Source organism: Canis aureus, chromosome 23 (genome assembly GCF_053574225.1).
Source record: "Canis aureus isolate CA01 chromosome 23, VMU_Caureus_v.1.0, whole genome shotgun sequence".
NCBI classification, from domain to species: Eukaryota; Metazoa; Chordata; class Mammalia; order Carnivora; family Canidae; genus Canis; species Canis aureus.
In genome coordinates, this window is record NC_135633.1 from 13,870,312 (window position 1) to 13,894,300 (window position 23,989).

At 44.6% G+C, this 23,989-nt stretch overlaps 1 protein-coding gene and 1 long non-coding RNA gene across 3 annotated transcripts in view; one reads left to right on the forward strand and one right to left on the reverse strand.

Annotated features, from left to right (window-relative positions):
* SPON1 (spondin 1) overlaps window positions 1–23,989 on the reverse strand; it is a 251,520-nt gene that overhangs the window by 39,166 nt on the left and 188,365 nt on the right. The window lies entirely within an intron of this gene.
* On the forward strand, window positions 10,801–12,208 carry LOC144294625 (uncharacterized). Its single transcript, XR_013361987.1, has 2 exons — window positions 10,801–11,397; window positions 12,045–12,208. It is a non-coding gene; the product is annotated as an uncharacterized LOC144294625 (long non-coding RNA).

Genomic DNA, 23,989 nt, shown 5'->3' on the forward strand with positions numbered 1-23,989 from the left:
ACAAAACAAAAAAAAAAACCAGAGTTGGCACATCAATGACATTCTCGCCGGGTTAAGATCAAATGATGCGTGAGCTGTCAGTGGTCGGAGAGGTTAGTTAGGCCAAGGGACAGGCATAGCCAACTCTGAAGGACCCTGTCAGGGCAGCCAGCATCAAATCTGGATTGTGAGCCGTCAATTTCAACAAAACAGCATCACCCACCATGTTCGAGCAATGTTCCTAATTAGCATTTTAAAAGGTTTGTAGTTTGTGTTCGTATTATTATCCTTATTTTGCTTTTATGGTCATATGAGAGCTATAAGCATAAAGAGTTAATATCCAGTTATCTTTGCATACATTTAAATAATATGATAATGAAAATAATTATAACTCAACCCTGGGGGTTTGTGAGCTTACACATGCCCTTTAAAAAAGGTCCGTACATTACTTGGGTTTGGGAATGATCTAATTTTGCAAGAGCTTGGTACGAAGAGCTTGGGTTTTAGAGGCTCTGTGGCTTAACCATGCAACCTTAGACGCGTTATTTAATTCTTTGAGCCTTGATTTTCTCGTTCTGTAGAGCGGTCTAATGATAATGACCTTCCAGGCTTGCTGCAAGATATAAATGAGCTACAAAGGAATGCAGAATGCTCGCACAGTTCCTGACACACAGTAAGTGCTCAGTAAATGGCAGCAGGCAGGAGAGGCTTAACCAGGAGAGAATGTACCTTTCTCCCCGCCTGGAGAAACCCTGCTGTCTGCAACCATCCTTGAAAGATAGCAGGAGGATGGAGTTTTATTTTTATTTTTAATATTTTTATTTTTTAAAGATGTTACTTATTTATTCATGAGAGACACACACACAGAGAGAGAGGCAGAGACACAGGCAGAGGGAGAAGCAGGCTCCCTGCAGGGGAACCCGATGTGGGACTCGATCGCAGGACCCCAGGATCACGACCTGAGCTAGAGGCAGACGCTCAGCCACTGAGCCACCCCGGCGTCCATGGAGGATGGCGTTTTAGGTAAGTTACTTCTGACAGGGGGTCAGAGTTCAATTTGCTTCAGAGTACAAGCAAGCAAGCAAGCAACCAGACATGAAAGTCCCAAGGCACTCAAAAGTGAAAGGTTAAAAATAGAAAACTCAAAAGAGCGATGACCTAAATTTAAATTCAGAGAATTTTATGCTCAAGGATCATTCAGTAAATATCCCCAAGGTAGGCTGACCAGTGCCCCCACCCCAGATGTCCATGTTCTAATCCCTGGAACCTGCGAATGTTACCTTATGACCAGAAGGACTTGGCAGATGTTATTTTAAGGATCCCGAGATAGGGAGACTATCCTGGATTATTCAGGAGGCTTGCAATATAAGTGTCCTTGTAAGAAGGAGGCGCAGGTTTGACTATAGAAGATGAAGGCAGTGTGAGGATGGAAGCAGAAGTTGGAGTGATGAGGCCACAAGCTATGGAATGCCGGCAGCCGCTGACATTCTGGAAGAGGCAAAAAGCCTTCTGGAGCCTCCTGAAGGAACCAGCCTGGCTCCCATCTTGATGTTAGCCCTGTAAGACCCATTTTGGAGTTCTGATCTCTACATGTAAAGGGAATATATTTATCCTGTCTTAAAATACTTAATCTGTGCTAATTTGTTGGAACAGTATTAGGAACTCATACTCTTCCTATAGACCCTACTTGCCCTTTTTTTTTTTTTTTAAGATTTTATTTATTCACGAGACACAGAGACAGCAGCAGAGACACAGGCAGAGGGAGAAGCAGGCTTCCTGCAGGGAGCCTGATGCAGGACTGGATCCTGGGACCCCAGGATCACGACCTGAACTGAAACGCAGACGCTCAGTGGGTCTAGTGAAGATGTGGTAATTAAGACCAGTTATTAGAAGGGAGGAAAGGAAGGAATAGCACCGAGTCCCAAAAGCTGATCTGAGTCCTGTCCCTCCAGCTGTGTGGCCTCAGCTTCTTGGAGCCTCCTTGTCTCCATCTCTACAAGGACACTCGAGTTAACCCATAGGCCCCTTGTGAGGATTACATGCTAGTACACTTTTTGTACCATAAAACTATGTGAACTCTTTTCATTATCATTATAATTACCTTTTTTTTAAAAAAAATTTCAAGTTGAAGATTGTAATCGAGATGCTACCTCTGAGAAGACGCCTAATGGTACATAAAATGTCCGTCTGAGGCGACTCCATGGACATGTGACCTAGGCATGACTATTCCATGTTTTGGAGCATAAAGCTGAAAAATTTCAGTTCTTGGACCTGTGTGTAGTTCCCACTGAATTGCGCTAAATTTCACCCAAGGCCTCCCAGCAATTCCTTATTTTTCCATCCCAGGCGGAGAGCCTATTGTCACTTGGACTTCTCTTTGATGAGATGTTGGTTTTCTAAAAAAGAGAATATCAATAATCCAATCACCTCTAACTACTGGGTAATTTTCCTGGACTTGAAGCTTCCTGAAATAAAAATCATGGGGAGAATCTGTGCTTGAAGAGATCACAATAAAAATGACTGTGATTTTTCAAACTCAAGACTGTTCACATGTCTCTGGTCTGTCTTCGTTGGCACAATCTTTCAAAGCAAAAGGAAGAAAATAAAGACCTTCAAAGTTTGAGGTTGGATCCTATCAACAATATTTTCCCCCAATTTGTAATTCAATTGAGCATTTCCCTACTCAGGTAGTAAGGAAAGAATTGCTGTTTTGATTGAAACTATGTGTAGTTTGGGTTTTTTTTTTTTTTTTTTTAGAAAACATTTTTATGATGGATTTTTTTTCTTATTACAAAAATATGCTCATTGTGGAACATTCAGAAAATTGAGATAGGCAAAAAGAATAATATGGAGTCAACTTGTAATCCCACCACCCACAGCTCGCCACTGTTACTGCTTCCATTTTATTTTATTTATTTTTTAAAACTGTTTCCATTTTAAACTGAAAAAGCATACTTCCATGCCTGAGTGTGACACACGTGGAATCACCAAAGCAGCTAATTCCAAGGATAATAGGAGCCTGGATTCTCTATTCCTCTACATGGTCAGGCCCCGCCGTGAGGGAGGGGAGTTGGCTCAGGAAGTCTGAGAAATCACAGGCAACACCTTGCGCCCTCACGTGAGTGCCTGGGCCTTCTAACTGCCTCCTGCCTCCAGGGCTCCTCTCCTGCTCCCACTCCAGTCCCTCGTGGGGACCTTTCTAGAGCATACATTGGACCGGCCCACTCCGCTTCTTGAACTCCTTCCTTTGGCTTTAGGGATAATGTCCGAATTTTTTAGCATGGAACCCAAAGCTCATGCTTCGGGCCTGCCTGCCCCTCCAGCTTCGTATCTCCTTCCCTCACCTCCCCTCCTCCCATAATCCCCGTCACCACCACCTTCACCTTCATCACCAACCCGGCCACCAAGTATTGGCTGTGGTCTCCGTGTGAGGTTCCACCTCAGCTCATCTGCACGCCAACAGTCCTCTAAGGTGGGGTTTATGGATGAGGCTTGAAGAAACCCAAAGATTCAGTCCCCTGCATGTGGCTAATAGGCAAAGGGGCCAGAACCTGAGCTTGGTGTCCTCCGATGGCAAAGCATCAGCATTAGGATACCCACGTCCCTACTGAACTACCTGAAGTTTCTTGAACCAGAAATGCTTTTTACAAGCTACTGTTCCTTTGCATAAGCCATGATCTCCCGAGGGTGCCTCTTCGCTCTTTCTCACCCACCTATTGCCTCCTTATCTTTCAGGATGCTGCTTAAGTCTTTGGTTTGGCGTAGCTGCCCCTCCTCTGTGCAGCCAAGGTACCTCAAATTTTTTTTAAAGATTTTATTTATTTATTCATGACAGACACAGAGAGAGGCAGAGACACAGGCAGAGGGAGAAGCAGGCTCCCTGTGGGGAGCCCGATGTGGGACTCGATCCCAGGACCCTAGCATGACGGCTTGAGTTGGAGGCAGACGCTCAACCACTGAGCCACCCAGGTGCCCCCAAGGTACCCCAATGTTGACCTTGGTCATGGGATCCACCTTACTGAACTGTAGTTACCCTTTTACAGGCATGTATCCCCCCCACCCAGGTGTGAGTGCCTCAGTGTGGGGGGTTGTGTCTCATTCACCTCTCTCTCCCTCTTTCCCACTGGCTAGCACAGGATTTGGGAGATAATAAAGACAAGTTTGTTTAATAAATGAATGAATGGGCAGCAGCTCTTATAGACTTCAAATTGGTTTCAACTGATCAAAACTTGATTTGCTTATAATGTTCGTGCCAGAAGTAGCTCAGAGAAATAAGGAAAATGAAACCCAGAATTCTTCGCCACCACATCCCTTGCCAGGCTGGAGCCAGATGAAAGAGCCCATCATTTGTAACTAACTGCTGATCCTCCGCGGGGCGGAGGGAGCTGGACTCCCTGACCTTTCCTTGCTGTGTTTAAGTCTCGACACTTGGTCATTTTGTCATCAGGATAAGGTCCAGTGGCAGGTGAAGGGTAAGAGAATATGCCACCCCCAAATATGCCTCTTTGGCACGAAGATTATTTTGAGAAACTGCAGACACAGAAGAAGCACTGAAAATAGAATAAAAGTTACCCTTTTGCAAAGGAAAATTACATTTAGAGAGGGGACCTGTGCCAGCAAGAGAGCTATTACTAGAGATCGTATTTTCATCTAAGAGACATATCTGCATTGCAGGGCAAATTTTGTTTATCATATATTTCCTCTTCTCACCTTCTTGTGCTTGCCTTCCTCCCCTATGAAGCCCCAGGCCCTTATTCCTTTCCTTAGCTTCAAGATGGCCTACAAGCCTCAATGACCCGGCTGCCTTTTGACATAATATATCTGTAATTAAATTTTTTTTTTTTTTTTTTTACTCTTGTGAATCTTCCTTTTATTACAGGGGTGGGTGGGAATGTCTTAGTCAAGAACCTAAATGGGTAGAGGAAAATCATTTTTCCTTCCTGACACAGGGCACCTGGCTTTGGAAATTCTTGAGAGGCAAGGAACAGAGGCAGGAGGGAGAAAACTATGTCCAGTGAACTACATTTCAGGAGTGGGGAGGCAGGGAGGTAGGGAATGCAGGTTGAGGTGCAAGGGTGGACACAGGATTGGGGGACCTTCTGCTCAGTTTCATGTTCACAAAAGCCTCAGATTAAAATCGGGTATGATTCCAGAGGTCACAGAGATACACCAAACAGGGCTGAATGAAGAAGTGCATCTTACATCTTTTAACACGTCCTGCTCCTGGCCAACCCCACCTCTGGTGAAGTATAAATCTTGTAAATGATCTTGAGATGGGCACAATTTTATTGTCTTATATATATTTTTGTTATAGCATTACCTCAATATACTAGTCAATCCTTAGTATAGCATTTCCTTCCACTTTTTAATATGTTGCAAACTTAAAAAAAATGGGGGTAGCTTGACTTCTGAGAAGCCCAGGTTGTGTTGTAGGATCTGAGTGTTGTAGGATCCCCTACTCCTTGGGCAGAAGCTGGTTTGCTTTTTGGAGACAAGTAAAGGGGTGGGTGGTACTGTGGTGTTGGGAGCTCACTTATCTGGCTCACCTGAGCTGACTGGAGCCACCTCTTCTCAACTCTGTTCAGTGACATCATGTTAGTAGCTTGCAATTGGCCATGGTGGGAGTATTTACATGATAGAAATTGGCAAACACTACAAACCAAGGCCTTTCTTTCTTTCTTTCTTTCTTTCTTTCTTTCTTTCTTTCTTTCTTTCTTCTTTCTTTCTTTTTCTTTCTTTCTTCTTTCTTTCTAATGGTTAAACACTTACTAGCCTATCACTGGTGGTGGGAAAGGGGATGACAATCGTAAGCTGGAGGCTGATGGTATTTTTCTGGCTTCATGATGGCAAACATGAGGGAGGAAGGACTCACTACATTCACCTGGTGTCAAGATGTAGGGAGCAACCAGATTCCATAGGCAGGGGCTAAATGCCAGTGCTCCCCAACCTGGCTGTGCTTCAGAATCAGCTGAAGACTTTTTTATGTCTACTTGTGTTCAAATCCCACCTGGGAGCTACTGAATGAGAATCTGTGGGTGGGGCACAGGAATTTGTAGTCTTAAAAATATTCTGAAAAATGGTTCAGGTCAATGGAAACTTTGTTATGTGTCTCAAGGTATTAAGATGCCTCAAAAAGAAGATGATTGGGATGCCTGGGTGGCTCAGCAGTTGAGTGTCTGCCTTCAGCTCAGGGTGTGATCCCAGGATCCGGGATTGAGTCCTGCGTCAGGCTCCCTGCATGGAGCCTGCTTCTCCCTCTGTCTGTGTCTCTGCCTCTCTCTCTGTGTCTCTCATGAATAAATAATTAGAATCTTAAAAAAAAAAAAAAAAGATTTCCCAAACAGATCTCCTGCCTCTTCACATAAGGCCTCTGTCAACCTGTCACAGCTTGATGAGATCTGGGTTATGATGGAGGTGGTGGTACAAGGCCTAAACAAGAAATAGGCTGTAGAATGTTCCCCTGGGAAAACGAATGGCGTGAAAGCATTTTTTTTGGACTTCCATAAAGCTTTACCAGGCTTACTTCTTTGATTTGGACTTAGCCCATTGTATCACCTGCCTCTGAATTCCTGACTTACTTCACGGGGCAACAAAAAACCTCCTGGGGCCCACAGGATTCCAGCACCCATAACAGCTGGACGTGGTCCCAGTCCCAGTGAAAACTGCTGACTTGGTTTGGAGAAGACAGTGATCTCAGGGCTAAAATCTTCAGTGAAGGTTGTGAGTGACCAGAAGGCTGGGAGATGGAGACCAGGAGGACAGAGGCGGGGTGGGTGGGTGTGACGAGCCTCAAAAGAGCATGGTTCTATCTAGGAGGTGAGGTGAGAGGAGGTGATGGAGATGAAGCAGAGCCTCACCCCTCCTCTTGCTGTGAGTTTTATGGGGTGTGGAAGAATTAATGCCCTTTGTTTGGGACAATGAGGGGGCGGGCATGGAAACCAGGTGTTTGAGAAGTAGAAAGAGAGCTGTCATGGGGTAGGGATGTACGGGAGCTTTACATGACACATCAGGCCACCTAGACATCTCCCACTGCCCAGAAGGGCAATGAGTCCGCCCAGAGTGGGGATCTGGCTATCACCACCATGGTTGTCCTGCTCCACATTACTGTGTGCCATTTGCATAACTTATCACCCTGCATCATAATATTTTAAAAATGTTTTTATATCCTAAATCCAAACTCTGAGTGTAGTGAAAACAGCTGAGACCTTGAAATAAGTCAGGCCTAGGTCTGAATTCGGATTCTTTCCCTTTCTAGCCATAAGGCCTCGGGCAAGTCATTTCACCAACCTGACCCTCAGTTTCTTTAGGTATAAAATGGGTATAGTAACTTTATCTACCTCATGGGCTGTAGCAAAGAAAAAATTGGATATTATTTGGAAGCTCCCACTGTGTTGTCGGAGATATAGAAAGTTCTCTGTAAGCCCTGACCCTCCCTCCTTGACCAAATCATCTTTGTTTCTTAATGGTCTGAACCATTTGTGGTTTCGTGAAGGTACACAAACTATGTAGGTTGAATGAATGAGTTGGTTGAGGGAATGAATGGGTAAGTGAATTAATGAATTAATGAATGATGGTTAATTTTCAGAAAGATATGGTTGAGGAAACTCATGGCACTCTGCCATGGCTGAAAGGACTTCTCTTGCAATTCTTTCAAACATTTAGGCCAGGCCAGGTCCTTTGTCCTATTTCAAGGTCAGGGCTATTCCTTTGTTCTGACCTTGGCATAATGAGCCATGAAAAGCTTGCAGCTTTTTTTCTATTTTAATCCTTCCGTCCATTTAATGGGCTATATTTTCTCTGGAAACAGTGGGGTGAACATCACCAAGATAATGGGTAATAACATTAACATTATCACCACTGGCATGATCCAGATATTATTCAATTAAAGTAATAACTCCTAATGCAGGATGAATTGTTTTTATCCTAAGAATCCAATTCAGCCATCAGCTCACCATCATATTCAAATGACAGAAATTACCTTTAAGTCATAGATCTATAATGTGATGTTGAAATGATTTCTAGTTATATTTTATGATGCTATATTACAGACATTTTTAAGGTCAGAGTGTATAGAGCTTGTCGTGTTTTCATTTTCTATCACCAGGTAATTTGAAATCCTTTTCAAATACATAATGAACAAAAATTAGAAATTTGGGGAGTGAAATCACTTCAAAGGCATGCTTAAAACAACTTAAAAATTCACCTTACTGAGAATAAAAAAGAAGAGAGTCTGGTTCTTATTTAATTTTAACACTGGCCCTCTGAAGACGGAGATGGGGGAGAAAAATCCTCTTCCTACAGTTGAGTTCAAGAGCTGTGTCACCTAGGATGTTGGCTGCACTGTGCGCAGAGGGGGTCAGTCAGAGGGCTGACTCGTGCTACCCAAACTCTCAAGATGTAGAAGATGTACCCAACGGTGAGAAATACAGAAACGACGCAAGGTTTATGTAAACCCATGAGTGCTGGGTGGCACAGCCTCCTGGTGTAGCAAAGCCTTTTTGAGAAGCTATAATCTTAAGTGTGGTTGCCTGGGGAGCACAGAGTGGAACCGATGGCTTTAATGGACAGAGTCACAGAGCTCTCTTAGTCAAATGCGCTTACCCCCATTATGGGGGAGCCCTGTTGTAGATCAAAGCATCATGCCTGTGGGTCATGGCACCTACTCCCTTGGCCTGCACAGGAGACCTCGACCAACTCCTTCTCTCTGACCACCTGCTTTCTAAGAGGCTATGAAGACCACTCCCTTCTCTCTGCATCTTCCCTCTGCCAGGCCACAGGACGATACAAACAGGTGGCAGCTTTATAACAAACATATGACTTTAGAGGACACACCCTAGTTGCAGTGGCTGGAGTCTGGCCATCCCCCACTCATGACCAGATCTCAGGACCATTCCTTCTGCACCCATTCTTCCTCCTTCAACTCTGAGAGGGTTGCTCTCCTCGTGATGGGGGCCCCTCACCATAGCCCAATACTACTGTCTACACTCTCACTTAGAGAGAGAGGCTCACTGGGGACGGCTTGCCCCTCACAGCCTGAACTTGACTGTCAGCATTTTCTAGCGAGGAGGAATTCCCTGCTGCTTTTCAATAACGTTGAATGTGACCGCAGCAGGTAGGAGCCCAGCAGCGAGAAAGAAACAGGAAGGTCCCATAAGTTAACGTGTGGAAGAAGAAATCTATATTTATTCTGGTTCTTCTAAGGGAGCTAGATGAATGGCTGCCAGCTTAGGTGGCAGTGGGTGTGGGACAGGCTGGGGAGCAGCGTGGCTTTCTGCACCCACCCAGCATGAAAAGAGCCGGAAGGCAGCAACAGCTCATGGAAAGTTCCAGAATAGGGCCCAATTCTTCCTTTGCTAAGGCCGTGCTCAGCTCCCACCTAACCCACTGACTGCTTTGTTCCTTTTCCACAGCCCAGAGCAGAATCTAGTCCTTCGCCATCCAGGATTCACAAAACAAAATATTCTACCCAAATGGTCAACAGACAGAGTCCATTTCAACTTCACCTGTAACTGGGCAATTATGACAGGGCAAAAAAAAAAAAAGAAAAAGAAAAAAAAAAGAAAAGAAAAAAAACCCAACCAACCCCCTCCCCCGCCCCCCCGCACAGACACTGGCTTTTCTAGGCTGTTCCTAGTGTGGTTCTGATCTGCCCTGAGAGTCTCTCACACAGCCCTCCTTGTGGCCATGGACTGAGCCGAGGGATGGAGGAGGCATGGCTCAGGGAACATTTCACAGGTACGTGGGCGATCCGTTTGCCTGCCTGTCACCAGGGCCAGAGATATATTGGCTGCGAGGATGCACCTACCACCTGAATGCCTCTAGAACAAATGCCCCTCTGATATTTGGGGCTGACACCTCATTCGTTCGCCACCCATTGATTAGGTGTCCACCCTGTGTACCAGGCGCTGGGAACACAGAGATGATTAAGACATGGTTCTTGCCCTCCAAGAGCTCATATTTCATCAAGGCGACAGACGGAACACACAGTGACAAGTCAGGGAGATATGGGCCGGCCCCAGGAGCCAGGGCTGCTCTAAGGAGGGGAGGAGCTACTCACTCTTTCTGGAGCAGCTGGCTCTCTGCACGTATTTCACAAACACCGACTGATGCACTCAGGATGCAGACCCTTGGGGGTAGGGGGCTAGGACCTGGGAGGTATTTGGCTTTCCTGAGTCTCTGACCTTCCGTCTTTTTGTAAGGAATGGTTCTGAGAGCCACTCGTGGCACAGACGTGACTAAGTCAGTAAGACTCTGGGGGCCGTCACCAAACAATATAGAAGAGGACAGGCGTGCATTGGTTTCTGCACACACTATGAGCTGCAGTGTGGATGTGAACCTTATATTCTCTGTTTCTCCAACACCGAGGCTGGTGGTCTGCAAACTTGAATGCATGTCAGAATCACCAGGTGGGCTTGTGAAAGCAGAGTAGTGGGACCCCCCCCGCCCCCGTTCTGATTCAATGGGGCGGGGGATGGGGCCTGAGGAGAATCTGTAGTCCTCATAAGATCCCAGGGGATAGCTACGGACCTGGGTAGTGCCTGGCACGGAGTAAGGGTTCAATCAATGATGGGGTTAATAGTATTAGGCACTGTGCTTCGTGCTTTACATAAACCAGCTAACTTAACCTTCAGAACAGCACGATATGGTGGGGATTGTTACTATTTCCCTTCTCTTAGACACGAGCAGGTGTAAAGAGAGAGAGCCCAGTACATTCCCCAGGGTCACGGAGCTAATAAGTGGCAGAGATAATAGTTAGACCAAGTCTTTTGAGTAGAGAAAAAAAAAATCCATGTTTTTTTCTCTCACTCTGTTCTCCCTCTTCCGAGAAAGAAGTATTTCTTTTCTTTCTTCTTTTTAAATACGGAAGCTAAAGAGATCCAACTATAAATAAGTGAAGTCTAGAATCGTAATACTCTCATTCCATTTCAAATATGTCTTCAGATATATTATTAAAATTATCCCACAAGAGCCAATGAAAAGACCATTTATTTCTTGAAAACAGTTGTGAAAATATACGAGAGCATAAGCTGCCCGTGCCCTGTGCCCAAGGAGCCTCCTAAGCCAATAGCCATCAATCCTTTTATTTCCCCCAAATAATGGAACACATTTTGTTAAGCGAAAGTATACTCAGAACCCCAATATATAAAGCAGACAGGAATCGGGCTGCTTTTAGACTTGCAAAAAAACGTTGGTGCTGAAATGATGGATTGTGAGCGTTTCCAGGCAGAGACGGAGAGTTATGCCCACAGAAGCCCCAGCTCTGATCCAAGGGAGAGCCAGCCAACCTGCTTTGGTGTAGGGTGCAAAAGTGGCACAGTGAGTTTCTCAGAACCTGGAAGAAGGCTGAAGAAATCCTAGAGGACACCCAGGACAGATGCCACCTTCTCCTAAGAAGGGCTGCACCATCATCCTACTCAGGTGAGGCTGCTTGCTTGTTATGCCTTCTTTATGGGACCGGGTTTAACACTAGTTAGATCTGCTGCTGGATTCTGATGGTTGGTAAACCACTTGGCAAACTAGCGCTGGTGGGTTCCTTTTCAACTAATTCTCCTGCGGTCTTCGTGAAGTTTGGAGTAAGATGCTGCATGGGATATTTCTAAGGAGCAGGACCTGACCAAGTGAACCCAACTGACAATTATCATTCACATCCAATGAGGGGCTCAAGCGAGGTACGGCTTCTAATAGGGGTCCACCTGTACATTGTTTGCTTCTGAGGAGGGGGGAGTGGCCCCCACACTTAGGGGTGCATTCAGAGTACCTGTGATTGACTACTCAGCCTTGGGAAGATGCTCTGCACTTACAGGGCTGATTCAGAAACCACCCCCAGATACCGACTCTACTATTTAGAGCTGAAACCCATCTACCACTGTCTATCTTCTGGCCGTCAGGAGAGCCCCAGAAGTAACTGTCTCTGTCCCATTCTCCCCATCTTCCATTTGGTAACAATGTGCAGTCAGGTGTGACCATGGGCCCAGTATTTAGCCAGTGTGATGCAAACAGAAGGGATGGCTGTAACTTTTGGATCACCTTATTTTAGACAGCTGTTTACCTTCTGTTTTCATGAGCCTTTCCTGCTGCTTGGAAAGGAGTCGGAACCACAGCAGCTGACTTGGACTCAGATATGGGAGCCACGTGCAGAGCCTGGCAGAAACGGACCACCAGCCTTGCGCTGCTCCCCTCTGCACTGTTACGTGTGAGGGAAATAAACGTCAATCTGACTTAAAAACCATATTTTTGGTTTCTTTATCACAACAGCTTAGTTTACAGCCTATGTATGGGTCAAAGGTGACCATAATCCTATCGCTACTCTCACGAAGAGGTGGGGGTCCATGTCCCCTCCTCTTGAATGTGGGAAGCTTTGTGACTGCTTTAACCGATTTCTGGGCCCCAGCTTTGAGCAACTGGCAGCTTCCACTTTCTGTTTTTTTGGAACACTATCTTTGAGGACTCTGGGTCGTCATGTAAGAAATCTAATGACTCCCTGAGACCACCGTGCTGAGGAAGCCACGTGTGGGCATTCCATATAGTCCCAGCCTTCCAGACCCCCCTCCAAGGTTCCAGACATATGAATGATGCCATGATCCCTCAGACCAGTCCGTTTGTCAGCTGGTTACTGTGAGTACCCTGGTCAACAGCAGTCTGAACAGAAGAAATCACCCAGGCTATCACATGAGAAGGCGATGTGGGGAACTGCTGCATGGATCTCATGGCCACGAAGGGAGCCATGGTTGATACTCTCAATACGGCAGAGCAGAAAGATGTTGGTTCCCTAGTCTCTGATGACATCTGCAAGCCACTGTCCTAACCCTGGAACCATCAATCTCCAAATTTCTCATTCAGCGAGACAGTAAACATCCACATTGTTTCAGCCACTCTTGGCTAAGGTTTCTGTTACTTGTGGCCGACAGCATTCCAGATATATCTCCCTCGCCATCCCCCGTCTTGTCTCTCAGGAGGAGTTTGTTACATGGACAAGAGCATTCAGCTGGGCTTGCGACCAGACTCTACTCCTTCAATAATACGTTTACTGGTGGGGAATGGCTGATTTCTCCTGAGGTTTTTTTGGAACTTGACATATAACGTCCAGTTACTTCTAGCCTCCTGGCTAATGTTGCAGGGGGAATCCCACTGCACATCATCCCATCTGCCTTCCCTTCACCTCGCCTCAGCTTCCCTAGGGCAGGGGAGTGAAGGAGAGCTGGAAAGCCCCCATGACTCCTAGAAGGATAATGAAGGGAATTCTTCCAACAGTTACCTTGGCTACAGAGTTTTTCTGGCTAGGGCTGCGGGCTTTATGGGCAGAGGACTGAATCTGAGGGTTTCTTCCCCAAGATGACACGGAGGAAGGGCCTAAAACTCAAGGAAAGAAGCAGAACCGAAAACCATATGGAAAAGACCAGATCTAGGAAGCCATACTCTGGAGGTCACCAAGCTGGTCAGGGCCAGAGGCCATCTGGGAATGAGGATTTGGAGCTGGGCAAATGCAGTGAGGGGAGAGGAAAGCAAACACATGTGAATTGGGGATGTGTCTGTGTGTCGTGTGCACACATGGGGCTGGTGGAGTGGCCCAGAAGAGCTGCTTGTGTTTGCTGACATCTGGGGCATCATGCACGGGTACATTGGTCAGCTCATCCACAAGAATCTGAAGGAACACATGCCTATAGGAAGCCTATTTATGTTCTACGATGCAACATAATTGCAAGTTGCTCATGAAAGTCCTTTTGATCCATCCCATTGATCTGTGCCCCTACAGGTGTGCCTTACACCCCGATTATAGCATTTATTTCAATTTCCTTGTATTTCAGCCAGTCTATTATTTAGGCATTTCCCCAACCGGATTGAAGGACTTTTGAGGGTAGGGACTATTTCTTAATTCTTCCCTCATAGTGAATAACACAGTGGTTTGTACATAGAAAGTGCTCAGTGAATACCTTTTGATTAATTACCATTGTCAACCTTTTGGCTTATTTTTCTATTGACATTTACAAACAGATCAAGAATGTTTCTAACAGTGCATTTTTTTCTAAATGACAGAATAAACATGGAAATCATCACCAAGGAGGCAAAATAAATCTCAAGCAGAAGAGTTAAACATATTTCAGGGAAAAAAAAGGGGGGGGGATAGGGAAACAAGGGAAGGAACTGGAGGCTGAAAATTTCTGTCTTAGACCAGCTCCAGGCAAATGAATGCCCTCTGAAAACTTCATCAGCCTTTTTCTACACAAAGTGCTTTCTGACCATTTCTCTACAGTGTCTCTCCTATTTGGACACAGGGTTTCATTTATTAATCAAACATAATTGGGCCCCATTTCAAAAGGATGAACAAAGCCTGTTTTGTTGTCCCATTCAAAAGCTGGGTTTAGTCTGGGTCATGGTGTTTGTCAGCGTCTGTTCCTAGGCCCCAAAGGGTTGGATGCTGGAGTAGGACAATTGGGGGCCAGTTGGTCAATTTCCCATTCCCTGGAGCCCTTGAAAAGGCCTCTCCTGAGCCCTGGAGCCTCTGTTCACTGCCTATGAATGTAAAGCCTACACCTCCACATCCCACTTGGCAAGAAAGGTCTAGCTGGCCCCTTGTCAACTGTGTCATTTCTCACAGCCTAGGCCCATCTTCTGATGATCGGTCCACAAACCCAGCTCAGACAATTACCAGAGCTGGTGTTCTTTCTTCAAAATCCTTCAGTGGCTCCCCATTGCCTACATGTTGCTGCTGAAAATATTGAAAAGACTATGAAAACTAGAAACCCCTTGCAAATACAATTCAGAGCCAAAGAGAAAGGAGATCAACAGTATTAAAAAAGAGAATCTTGTAATATTTTCTATTCATTGAGGACAGGCATGGTGCTAAGAACTTTACATACATTATCTGTAATATAGCAACCCTGGGATACAGTAACTAACATGACTTCTATTTATAAGGAAAATGTTGTCAGAAGTCAACTTAATTGGTCAAAGTTGCATTGATAAATTAGTGGTAAAAGCTGGTTGACAATTCAGGTCTCATTCCATGTATGAAATATAAAAAGGGGATAAACTTATATGTAAAAACTATACCTAATTACATGCTACTTGACTAAAAGCCTCAATACATGGATAACATTTTGAAATAACAACATAATATATTAGATATAAATATATAATAAAATACCCCAAATGTGACAATAAGGTAGGAAACCTTATTAAACCAGGAACAGAGAAAGAAATTTTTAAAATTTTCAGGAAACTCAACAAAGCAAGGCACACAGACTTAATGGATTTCTTCAAACTCCCAAGGAACAGATAATTTCCAAGCTATGCTGACTGTATCAAAACACAGGCTAGGATGGACTCCATCTAATATATTCTATGTGACAAGTTTTATCTTAATGAAGGTTACTCCAGGAATGTGGAAAACAAATCAATAAAAGAAAATCTATTAACATTAGACGATGCAACCCATTTCAACATATTTCAAAGAGGAATTAATAAAACCTTTCTTTTGAGTAAAATAATTAGTACCTTAACTCGATAAACATACTATTTAAAATCATGAAGCAATAATGGAATAACACTAAAAGCTTTTCTTTCAAATATAGGCCCAAAAGCAGAATGTTACTACCATCCATTATAATTTAAGATTGCTTTAGGCAAATTGCAAAAGATACAAAGAACAACTGTTGGAAAAGAAGTGAAAAATATTTACAGACTTTGCTAAACACTCGGAACTAAATCAACAAGCTTAAAAAGAAGGCAGATTTAACAAAAAAAAAAAAAAAAAAGAAGAAGGCAGATTTGGTATTCAAATTAAAACATTAGTAGCATTACTATACATATTACTGTATACTATATATACTACTGTATGTAAGCAGTAAAGACCTAGAATCATATAAATATGATAATATAAGAATAAGATACCTAGAATACATACAATGATTTAAGAAGTTAAGTATAATGACTTGATGTGCTCTAAAGCAAAATCACCACTTTTTCTTAGAATTTAACGATTCTAACATTTATTAGGCAAACAGTGTCAAGAACGTGAAAGGATATTTTGAAAAAGAAGTCTTCTGATTTTGTAAGGCTAGAACTATACATTCTATACATACAAAAAGCAAGGATAATTAAAATAGTGCAGTACTGGTATGAAACCAGACATACAGAATAGTAGAGGAGAATCAGATGCCAAATTAAACCTATTTGTATGTAATAACTTGATATACGATGAAGTATGATAAACAATGAGTCAAGGACAAGTCACTTAATAGCTGATACCAATTTGGTTTTTTAAAAGATTTATTTATTTATTTTAGAGAAAGAGAGCATGCAAGTGTGCAAGTAGGGGGAGAGGCAGAGGGAGAGAGAGTCTTAAGCAGACTCTGCCCTGGGCCTGAGCCCGATGTGGGGCTCGACCCACCACCCTGGGACCACAACCTGAGTAGAAACCAAATTTCGATTGCTTAACCGACTGCATTGCCCAGACACCAATTTAACTATCAGTTATATTTAAACATGTACTGAATATGCTCAAATACATTAAAGCGTTAAATATATATATTTAAAACCAGAAGAATAGAGAACCAAGATTGCATCAGATGTTGGGAACTATGAGTAATGAACCAGGATGAACTTTCCCAGGCTTGAAGCAATAGAAGAAATAACAATGGAAGAGATCCAAAGATTCCACTGGATAATACTTAACCTATTTTGATCTTAAAAAATATAAGAAGTGGAAAGAAAAAGAACATTCTGAGAAGATACTTATATCAAGATAGTAAAATCCATAACATAAAAGGAATCTGTTAAAATCAATAGGAACACTTTTCTAGAAAAATTGTCATCTGTAATGAGGATATTCAACACAGTATTACTTCTAAGAGCATAAAATAAATAAAAAGTTGTTTTAGCTGCGATGGAAGACCTGAATAAATTAGAGCCAACCAACCTAAACATCTGTCGTTTAAAAAGGTAACTACGAAAGATGTGTCTTACGTAATGGAACAATATTTATGGTATGGTGCTAAGTGAAGAAAGAAAATACAAAATGCTGTGCGCAACATGACAGCCACTCTATAGAAACAAGGATGCACGCACTCTGGGCCCAGAAAGGAGGTCAAAGAAATGACAAGTGCTCTTAGAGGGCTGGGTTTGTTGCAAACTCAAATGATAGCTGGCATCGGGCAGGTGAGGATGGATAGAAAAAACATCACAAGTCGCAGGGTTGGGGGGTGCAATGGTGGGGCTGGAGAATCAGGTTCTACCAAAGGTAATAAAAAACAAAACTGAAAACATAGAACACTTAAACACTTAGATTTTGCAGAATATATTTTTTTAAGATTGATTTATTTATTTGAGAGAGAGAGAGAGCACATGTGCATGAGTGGGAGTGAGTGGGGAAGGGACAGAGGGAGAGAAAATCCCAAGCAGACTCCCCCGCTGAGTGGGGAGCCCAACTTGGGGCTCCATCCCAGGACCTTGAGATCATGACCCGAGCTGAAACCAAGAGACAGAGGCTTCACTGACTGAGCCACCCAGGCGCCCTGGAACCTCTTTGATGGTAATAAAGGGTGTGGGGCCCAGAGCCACATTCCTCCCCGTCAGATCTCCTCGGAGACCTTACCCATAGAGGTCCCCAAGGTATCCCTGAAGCCCCACGGAGGAATTTGAAAGCTATCGGCACCAGGGAGCTGCACAGATTTTAAGTGAAGTGACTTCGGATTAGCAGGGTCAAATCATGCCAGCTTCAGAGGCCGTTATGGTCCATGGGTTTTCAACGTGTGACCTCTGTACAGTTTTTCTTTTAATGTTCTAATAGTGATTTCTACAAAAATGAAATTCAGATCTAAACAGAAGTAGTTAAAAGAAGTTATGTTCTTTGTTAACACAGAGCTGCCTGAGTTGGTTATGAGAGTGGCTCTGTGTCTTTGAACTGCTTCTGAATAAAGCTGTTTGGGAAAATGCCAGCTTGCTATCTAGTGGTGAATTAAACAGCTCCACATCCATCCATCAAATATTTATTGAGCGCCCACCACATGCCAAGCCCCGGAGGAAGACGGAGGAGGAAAAGAAATAAGACATGGCCTCTACCTTCTGTGCGTGTGCAGATGGGTCCGAGGGCCAGACACATGGGGTAACTCCACGTGCAACCACACATACACGGATGCTAGGGGACCACGGCTCATTACTGCGAGTGCGGGAAGGGTAGCGCTCAAAAGGCAAAAATTTGAACCCAGTCTTCAAGCAAGGATACAGATCCCCCTGGCAGAGAAGAAGGACTTTCCAGGCAGAGGGAGCAGAAGGGAGGCAGGACACAGGAAGAGGGAGGAAGGTCAGTGGGCATACCTGGACTGTGGGAGCTGGGGGGGGGGGGTGTCTGAGAAATAGCTAGGCTGGAGAGAGGGCAGGACTGGGCCAGATTTCATCCTGTAGGCCAGTCCTTTGGGAACTTTGTCTCCAACTTCGTTGGGACTTCCAGCTTTGCTAATTAATTACTTAATTAGGGAGAGAGCATGGGCAGCGGGGAGGGGCAGAGGGAGACACCGACTCCCCATCGAGCAGGGAGCCCCACGCAAGACTCTATCCCAGGACCCCTGGATCATAACCCGAGCCAAACTGAGCCACCCAGGCGCCCCCACACAAGGATTATACACAGCTAGTGTCTCGGTCAGATTTTCTGGGGTCACGCTATGGGAAATTTAGGAGATTGCTGTTATATCCAAGATATAGGCCCTTGGCGGTAATAGCAAAACACCCCGGGTTTCTGATTTCATTTTCTTTGTGCCTGAGCTGCTAAGCCTCGTGGATTTTGGACTTCTCTGCTCCCACTGCTGGAACGAGGGTTCCAGGTTTTGAATAGTGGGGAGGAAAAGTCCTTTATGGTAACGTCTCCCCTGATGCCGGGGACCAGCACTCACGTGCGGATCAGTGCTTGCTTAATCCTTTCTTTCAATCAGTGCACAAAAATCTCCGGGGGAGGTAGCATAACCCGTGTGTGCTCATTTGTAGACTTGGGGCAACGGGGACCTGAATGCTGTCTTCTCCTCTGGCCCTCTCTGAGGTGTGAAGCTCCTTTTTAGCCAGTGGGTACTGCTCAGGTTACCTGGCTATGTGCTGGCCAGGAGTCGGCAGGCACTTAGGGTTGACCAATTTGTATTCTCCAAAAGCTCAAATTCTCCATCTGCCACCTCCATTCTTGGTGACTGTGTGTGATTGAGCATCCGGGATGCTGCTTTTTGGAATGGACATCTTGATGCACGATAATCATCTCTTAAGGACATTTACATCGCACGTTTCTCTTTCAGAGGGAAACATATGAAGATGTCTTTCAATAAGGCAGGTGCTGCTGCTTCTTGCCAAATCCTGCCTTGGGTATTAAAAGCAGCCCACCTAACAACAAGGCCTGGTAAGTGCCAGCAGCAATGTCTGTGTGTGGGGCTGATAGAGCCAAAGAAAATATCTTGCCAGAGAGGTGATTGGGTGATATTAAATGTCAAGATCTCAATGAATTACTCTCAGAGGTTCCATAAAAGAGAAACATGGTCTAGTTTCCATTGCTGCTGTGTCAAACAAAAAACATTTTTTGTCTGCTCCTTTGCAGAGAAATGTTAACTATTGGCTTTTGATTTGGGAATACATCCTAAGGAGGAATCAGAGGAGAGATCGGCCTCTTAAATCAGGAGTTCTAGGGCCCTGGCAGGGCAGGTGAGGAGATTTTCTGGGCCTCAAGGGCCACTTTCAGTGTGTTCCTGCAGTCTGGCATTTACCTTTTGGCGTGGTGAAGGGTAGATTGAGGTTGATTATAGACAGACACGATTAGCACCAACACAGCAGAGATTAACGGCCACCGCAGCTTCCAGATGAATCTGTAAAGAGCAGCGCCAACACCTCTGCTTGACTCTGCTCTGTGTGATCGGTGATATATAGAAGCCCACAGTGAGATGGCCTTGAAACTTGACTTAAGGAGAAGATTACCCTCTGAGAGTTGGATGAGTCAAATAATCGATGATATTAGCCACCTGCAGAAATCGTGGTAAAAGACGGGATGTTTCCCTAAGGGTTAAGCAGGATTTGGCACGCCTGAAAATGAAAGACACTGAAAGCTCCTCTGTAAGTTGGTCTCAAGAGGAAGAAGAGGTTAGCCGAGGTGGGTGAGGGTGGGCATGGGGCTGAATAAACTTGGAAAACAGAGTCCCAGAGACCAACCTCAGTGGAGTGGGACCCAATCTGGATAAGCTGGCACTGACTCTGGGGGCATGAGGATTCTGGCCATGGGGGGTGGGCATCCCCCTCCCTGCCTCACCCTCCTTCATCGTTTTCATTCAACACATATTCTATCAAGCACTGCTGTGGGCCACACACTGTCCTAGGCATGGAGTGGGGGTGGGTGCCAGGAACAAGACAGAAGGGGGTGCGTGGAAGATACATGGAAGAAGCTGCAAGACCCCAAAACATAAACAAAGGTATAAAACTGTTTCAGAAAGTGATAGGTACTGTGAAGGAAATACAGGAGATGGCTGAGGGAGGGAGAGAAGGGCTTTGTGCAGAGAGGACATGAGGCCAATAGCTTTCCAAGTCTCCCCCTTGTCTGGATGACTGGGCCTGGAGAGCTCCTCCCTCCCTTTGCTGGGATCCGTGATGATGACAGGCTGCTGTGCAGGTGCTTGGAGTCTAAGGGAAAGGATGCTCCGGGCGGGGGAGCAGATGGGAGTGTTCTGCTTACCACCCGGCGCCTTCCCTCGTCATAAGCGGAGAGTTGGCCTCTGGTGTAGTCATGGGGCTTCGGTGAGGTTGGGCAGCCTGACGTGGGCTGCCTGACACCCAGCAAGCATCCCATCAATGTCAGTTATGATTACCCTTGTGCTTGATGCCATGAGATCCCTCCCACACACTGATGGATGTCTCCTCAGAGACTGATATTTATAAAGGGACCATGTCTTTGACTCATGTTTCGCTCCTACAGTGGTCCATTAGAGCTCTCGATTTAGGATATTAATCCATATTAGGATCTAATCTTGCTAGAAAATCATATTAAAGGGAAATTCATTCCACTTAAACTAGGATATCTTTTCAAACAAGTTAATACAATGAAGAATTTATCCATTTTGTAGGTGAAAGAATAATCTTGTAGCTTAATTATAAGAAAATGAGCTAAACATATTAGAATAAAAATGGTTTCTCCATCACCTCATTATCTCTCTGTTCCCAGTGAATGTGCTGTTTCTCCTTTATTAGAATCTGCTACTTTATAGTCACACTAATGAAGCCATAACTTAAGATTGGATATATTAGATTTTGTCCCTAATCATTTTTTGAACAGCTATGTATATTTATTTAGTTGCATTTTCTCGTTTGACGTTCAAGTGAACGGTATGAAGTTGTTAGGTTTATCATCCCCATCTTATAGATGATGAAACTGAGGCTTAGGGAGGACAAGCAACTTGCCAGAGCCACACAGATGGCAAATGGCCAAGAGCGATTCAGACAGGGGCTTTGCTTCAGAACCCACCCTCTAGGCCACCATCCTATGGAAGACCCTCTTCTGGAATCTGGGAGCACGACAGATGCAAAGCCTGTGAAGCCTTTGTATAACTTTAACACAAGTCACCAAAAGTGAGAATAATGAAATAAGCCAAAAGGTCTCTTACGTAAAGACGAGAAATGCACGATGTCAACAGTAAAACCGTATCGAAGTTAATAAATGGATGTTAAAAGTATTTTCTAGGCTTTGATGGAAAGGAACTGATGACAGCTCCGCTTTTCCACCTTCTCTTCCTTCTTCCCTTCCTTCCACAAATATCCAACATTAGCAAATAGCTACGATGCAAAGCACTATGCAGGGCACTGGCATCCTAAAAACTAGTAATTCAAACTCACTAGTCTCAAGTGGCTTACACTCTAGTGCACAAGACAGGTTACTCATTAGAGAGAAGTGTGGAGCCGTAAATGAACTTAGGGGCAGGCCAGAGGGATGTGGATAGGGCAGGGAAGGTTTTCTGGAGGTGGCAGTTCTTCCGCTGGGTCTTAAAGGATTAGCAGGCGCTAACTTGGTGGATGAGGGGCGGAAGAAAGTGTCCAAGGAGAGCGAACTCAAGGTCGTACCATCAAGTTTCACACTCTGCACTTCATAGGCGATTGAAACTTTAAGGACAGTTGTGATGAGGTGTGATTTTCACATTATGCACCGGGTTTCAGAGCCTGGCCTTCCCTCCAGATGGGAGCTCCTGTCATCATTCTAGTTATCTGCATGGTGGCAATGAGAGTTAATTAAGCAATTACTTACACTCTATTTTTAAGAAGAACTGGAAGGCGAGGAGGCTAAGAATGGTAAACTGCCTCTAACAACAGACATTTAGACACAAAACCAAAATAAAATGCAATTAGAAGGAGCAGGGAAATGAACATGGCCAGAGGCAGATTTACCAGGAGGCTAAGGAAGCTTAACTTCCAGAGAGGGAGTCCTCCTTGTGTGAGCTTCAGAGGCTCTGCCTTTAATTTGCATCCACAGTTCTGCATTCCTTTTTTTTTTTTTTTTTCTGAGAAAGGACCCTCTCCCACACTGAATAAGCTTTAAGCCCCGTGGATTCTGGATTGGCCCTGTAGCCAGCAGTCACTACTCTCGGGCCCTCAATTTAGCTCTGCGCTTTCAGACACCCAGGGCGAAATGGGCCCCGTGACCTACTCTCTAGCAGCCCCCGAAACGTGAGGAGGGAAATCGGACCGGCCAAAATGCCAAACTCTGTAACTGCCGACCTAAATTTACAGAGACTGAGCTGACAGCTGCAAGAAAATTCGGCATCAATGCTAGGAAATCATACTATGTCACTGCCTTATTAGCCAATATTAAATTTACTTACAGTTCACCAGTAATTCAGTGCACGGACACTGATCAAGTTTTTCCTTCGTGGCCAGCCCTGAGCTAGATTTCTCCAGGAAATCGAAAAGGATAAAGATCAGATCCCTTTTTTCACTTTTTCACTCATAAATTCTGAGAAGAGGCAGATCGATGTGTCCTGAAAACAGCGAAACACCTAACAGAAGGGAACACAAAACCGTTGCTGGGATCAACTGCAGACACGCGCACGTCTGCAAAAACAGAGAAGAGTGGAACAGCCACTGGTTGGAAATCAAGGAGCAAGATGTCTGATTTCCTTCCTTCCTTTCTTCCTTCATTCCATAGATGTTTACTGAGAACCTGTTTGTTTGTTTTTAAATAGCAGCTTTATTGACGTATATTTTACATACTCTACAACTTAGCTATTTGAAGTGGTCCTCTCAAAGGTTTCTAGTATATTCTTTTTTAAAGATTTTATTTATTTATTTATTTATTTATTTATTTATTTATTTATTTATTTATTCATTCATTCATTCATTCATTCATTCATTCATTTTTTCATTTTTGAGAGACACAGAGAGAGAGGCAGGGAAACAGGCATAGGGAGAGCTCTCAGTGGGGAGCCCATGCAGGACTCAATCCCAGGACCCCAGGATCACGCCCTGATTCAAAGGTAGATGCTCAACCACTGAGCCATCCAGGCGCCCCTATCCTGGACATTTCTGAGCACCTGTCCTGCATCAGGCCTCAGGCCAGGAACAGGTGGCTACAGACACCAGTATCTCTCCCTTCTACCCCCAAGCTCTCTTATCAGCTCAGAGGACACACACCTATGCTCCCTGGGCTTCCCTTCTTTTCCTTCTAAAACTGAAAGGGCTGGAGTTCCTGGTACTTTAAAACAGTCTATAATTCAGTTCTAGAGAAAACAGCACGAGGGGAGTGGTGACAAGGTGGGGAAATGGGAACTTTGAAATGATCTCATTATGGACCAACTGTATAATCTTCCTAGAGGCCCATTTGCTAATCTGTATTAAAAGCACCAAAAATGAACATATGCTTGGCCCCAGATTCCACGTCGAGGATCATCCTTAGGTGTTCATCAAGGATGGCTGCAAATGTTGTTGACGGGTCTACTGAAGGTGGTGAAAAAGTATCTGACAAAAGAGAAAGATGTGACCTCTCAATTCTGGCCGGGAAGCCCCAGTG